At 51.2% G+C, this 4,818-nt stretch overlaps 1 protein-coding gene across 1 annotated transcript in view; it reads right to left on the bottom strand.

Moving 5' to 3' along the window:
• Window positions 1-4,738, bottom strand: part of TENT5C (terminal nucleotidyltransferase 5C) — a 19,480-nt gene extending 14,742 nt beyond the window's left edge. The window contains exon 1 of the mRNA XM_006919681.3: window positions 3,692-4,738. The gene's annotated coding sequence lies outside the window, so the exon portion shown is untranslated. The remainder of the gene's footprint in view (window positions 1-3,691) is intronic.
• Window positions 4,739-4,818: the final 80 nt, after the last annotated feature.

Below are 4,818 nucleotides of genomic sequence, written 5' to 3'. Positions count from 1 at the left end.
GAAGGACTATCAGTAAGTCAGCCCCGATGGCAGAATTCCCTGTCGCTCTCTCACTTAGCTGAGTGCCTACTATGTTCCCAGGGCCCTTACAGGGGCTTACGATCCATCAGAAATCAAGAGACAAGGGCCTCTGCCCTCGTCGAGGGCACGTCCTAGCTCACACTTCCATAACTTGTGTTGCTAGCCCTTGCCTCACACACACGTACAATCAGAATTTTTCGAGAGTCGAACGCCTTTAGAGACGGTCGAGACCTGCGCCGCCCTCCTGCAGCCACGAGCCTCGCGGGGCTGCTGAGCACTGGAAATGGGACAAGTCCAAACTGAGATGCCCTGTGAACGTAAAATACACACTGGACTTCGAGTCCTCGGTGCAAGAACGAAAGGGAAGTATCTCATTCCTATTTTTATATTGATTACAAATTGAAATGCTATTTGATAGGATGGATTAAATAAAACTATTAAAATTATTTTCACCTGCTTATTTTTACTTTCTACGATGACTACCAGGAACTTCACTGTGGCTCTCATATTTTTATCGGACAGCGCTGGTCTACTGTCCTTATTACCATGAAGAAACCGAAACCTCAAGAGGCAAAGGTGCTGGCAGGACCAGACCCCAGGTGTCCTCACAGCAGGGAGGAGGCGGGAACAGACCGCGAAGGGCCTGGGCACGGGAGGCGGTAGCCGCACAGCCCCAGACCAGCACCTGGACATGCGGCAGGTGCTGTCAGTGTCCCCCTCATCTCTGCCTCAGGATCAGTGCCCTTCCCACTCACTTCTCACGGCCACTCTCCGTGAATGGCAGAGTGGCTGACGCAGTGCAGATCAGCTGGCTACGGTGGTTCTAACGGCACCTCTTCACTATGGCGAGCACAGGTCAGGGACAGACAAACAGGATGTGTTCTGGGGTCAGGGGCAGCCAGCCAGGAGAGGTGGAGGACCGCCCCCTCTCCCACCAGCCTAAGGGCTAAGCACTGTCAGAGCAGCTTATGGTGACCCGAGGGAGTGGGACAGTTCAAGACTCATGGAAAATTTTCTTCTCGAAAGCTGTTCACACAGAGCTAACGTGGAGACAGATATGGGACTTTCTGTGCTCATCCAATCGAAGATAAAATTTGAAAGAACTAGAAAATAGGCACAAGGCAGAATTGTAAAGAAGCGCTGGAGAGGGGAGGCATGGGCTAAGGAGACCCTCAGGGGAGGTGAGACAAAAGCCTCTGAGAGGGGTCCAGAGACGAATTAAAGGGTGGTGAGGAAGGAGTTCAAACATCTGAGAACCTGTCCCTTGAGGCAAGGTAGGGCCTCGGGAAGACTCCTTCGCAGGAGGTCAAGAATAAACAGAAAGTCAGAAGGCACAGGTCCTGACAAGACGCTCCCTCGGCTTCTGGAGGGCCAGGCAGCTCCCTTAAGTTAGGGTGGTGTGTTCCAGGCAGGGGAGGAGCCGGCTACGCTCTCACCCAGCTGCTGTCTGCAGGGCGCTAAACCAGGTCAGTGATGGCAGTGGAAAACAAAAAACTGAAAAGACTGAGAATCAGCAGAACTGGCAACCGAGTGGGTGTGCGGAGAGAAAGGCTGCGCGAGCCTGTGTGGGGGGCTGGGGCTGGGGCCGGTGGGCAGCACCGGCTGGACCGGAAGTGCTTGAAGGGAGCCGGTCAACAGCTTCAGGGGTTTCAGCTGTTGACCAATTAGTCATCACTGCCCCTCAGCTCCAAACCTACAGCCCTGAGGCCCCCACTTAGAGAAAGGCCCAGAAACCACCCTGTACTTCGGGCTAGGAGATTTTGATGTGAAATGTTCCCGCACCCTGGCCCACCGGGATGACACCTACTTAAAGAAGGCCTCCGTCTTTGAGACGATGACAGTCGAATGCCAGCGGGGTGCTGTGTCCAATTCCCAGGAGTACCTCCCACGTGGCAGGCCCTGCTCTCGGTGCTCAGCAGTAAGCACAGACCCACCTTCCCGGGGCTCACGAGCAGGCGGCCAGGACAAACGAGAGAAAACTGAGTGCCTGGAGGACACTGTGAAGCGGACCTGGCTCCGCCGGCAGCCAGAGCAGCTCCTCAGGCCTTTTCACATACCATTCCCTTGGCCTCCTCAGCACCTGGCACAGACCGAGGCCTAGGAAGCACTTAACTCCTTACTGACTCAGTCACTGCTATCTAGGAAGGAAACAGTTTAAGCGGTTTAGTGACCAAGACCCCAGGAGGCTCCGAGACTAAACACATCCTACACGATTGCTGCTAAACACCAACAATTATTTGTTTACATTAGTTTTCTTCTCTCGTTTCAAGAAGCTCTGTAGTCGGTTCTAGAGCAAGCTATAGGGGCCAGCTGTATAAAACCTATTAATTCTAAACAATTCATAAAGCTCTTTTTACACAGTTGGGTTACACAAAGATCCTTCCTCTAAACCATTTAAACTGCAAATATAAGCTTCCTTATAATGCATGTACTGAAAAGATAAAAAAAAAAAAAAAAAAAAAAAAAAAAAAAAAAGCCCGAGACCAGGAATCCTGGAAGCATCACAAGAGACCAGCATCTCTGCCGGGCTCCGGTGGTTTTAAACACGTGAACGTTTCTTGAAACGCAGAGGTGTCTGCTCCACTGAAACACAACTTATGCCAATTTAACGTCCTACAGTCAAAACACTGAGACAGCAGACACACTCCTGTATATTGCCTTGTTAACCTCAGTGACAACACAAAAAAAGCAATGAAGCTTATCTAGCCAGAGTAATGTTTTATCTCAAATAACACCTAAGGCGCTGTATTGCTTCCCCTTAACCCCGCCCTGCGCCGCGCCCCCCCCCCCACACGCACCTCTACAAAACAACAGATAAAGGCCAGAGTCCAAGAAATCCAGAGACAACACGAGTTTAACTTAACTTGCAAAACTAGTCTTGGCTTCCACGACTTATCTCGGTACCACAAAAATGGTTTACCACATCCATTCAGGGCTCTTGGATTGTCATTTTTTAGTGACGACACAGCACATCAAAGATGAAGACAAGGTGCTACCTACTCGGGCAGTTAAAAAAAAAAATAATCATGTCATTTTCTAAATTTGTATCCAACGTGTCTGGTTACGGCACTGAGAACAAGGCCGCCGCAGTCCACGCGAAGTTCTCTTTATTGCCAGGCAGGTCCTTGGACAGCCACCAGTACGAGGACTTCTGTTCTCTGGGGCACAGTCTGCACCGGCCTTGGACACTGGGGATGTAGGCTAAGTGGGGCGCTATCGGAAGATGTGGGGTGAGCTTCTGCGACTCGGGATGGGGTCTGGGTGAGCTCCTTGTTTGCACTGGCAGTAGAGCAGAGAAAATAAACAGGGGGAGACACCGGAACTTGGCTAAATCTAAATCGCACCCACTCTGACAAACGGGCTCAGAGCCAAATCCTTCCCTTCGGAGTTACCCAGCTGAAGCCATGGATACAAGGTAGCTGTTGCAGAAGAAACGCAACATAAAGTGTGTTGGTATTAGCTATAAGAACACACACTGACACACTGACGTTCTCTATGAAATCAGGGACCTTTGTTTTGGGTAACAATTTAGAATCCTGGCAGAGAAAAAATAGCTTTTGGATGTTTTGGGACTTTCCCCACCACTATCTGGACATTTACATACAACATATCCAAACCTTTCTAAAAACTCCTTATTGAGAATAAGGGTGCGCTAAAGATATGGGTATACCTTAAGACATAAGGTTTCAGTTATCTCAAGTAAAAGCTTGACTCCAGAGATATTAAGTTTTCCATCTTCACCAGCAATGGCAAAGGACAGATGCTGGTCCAGCTCAAACGGCCTCCCTGAAAGCCAAGAGAAAAGTCAGCATTCTCCAGTCCCCACCCCACTCTTCAACTGCATGGTCGAGTGTGCAGGTCTCACCCCCTCAGTAATACCTCTGGGGATTTAAGACTCGGCACAATTCCTGGTAAGTAAGTGCTTCTACCGCCCTCATCTTGCTTCCTGGCCAAGTCACACAACGTTGAAAGGTTAGTGTAGCCAACAATGGCCACTCTCATCCCCACCCCGGAGAGCAGCTGGGCCGCCAGGAGTCTACTTCAGGAGGATTGATGGATCTTAACTTCATTTCCGGGGGAGGTCAGAGATCCTACCCCACCTATCAAATACTCTGAAAACCAACTGTCACAATACAAAGAATTAGTCTTCATAGTAATAGGTGCACTTGAAGCACTCAATTGTTTGCATGTTGTAACTCCATTAAAAAAAATAAATAACTAAGTAAAAAGGAAGTTAAAAAGGCAGTAGGTCCCAGGAAGGGGACTGAGCTGACCCCTTCCGCGGGGTCCAGCCCTAACTGTCGGTTCTAGTGAGGATGGGTCAACTCGTGTTCTCCGGAGAAACCGGCCAGGCGTTTTCCCCCGAAGTCCCCCCTTGCCTCAAGGAAGCGCACTTCTGCTTTGTCGCCCGCCGGCGCTCCGGGTTTAGGTGCACAGCCTACCCACAGGTCCCGGGCAGGCTCGTCGCCCGCCTCCGACTCCCCTCCCACCGTCGCGATCCGTACTGCGACACGGCCCGGGGCAGCGGCGCCTCTGCGCCACCCGCGGCACCGCTAGCCGAGTCAACTGACTGTCATGGCTTTTAGTCGACAGGGTAAGCAAGTTTCATTTCTGAAAGGGGAGGGACCAGGTCGCGGACGCCGTATTCCCGAGAAGTTTGCAAGAGAAGCGCAGCTCGCAAGCCACTCGCTTGGACCACTTCGCTGCTCACGCTGTCCACAGTTTGGGGGTGAGTCCAAGAAAAGTTAGGGATCTCTCCGCCCTCTCCTCAAAACCCCGGCCCCGGGCACCGTCCCG

Source organism: Pteropus alecto, unplaced genomic scaffold (genome assembly GCF_000325575.1).
Source record: "Pteropus alecto unplaced genomic scaffold, ASM32557v1 scaffold106, whole genome shotgun sequence".
Classification (NCBI taxonomy): Eukaryota; Metazoa; Chordata; class Mammalia; order Chiroptera; family Pteropodidae; genus Pteropus; species Pteropus alecto.
The sequence above is the reverse complement of the archived record's forward strand: the minus strand, read 5'-3'. Positions and strand labels throughout refer to the sequence as shown.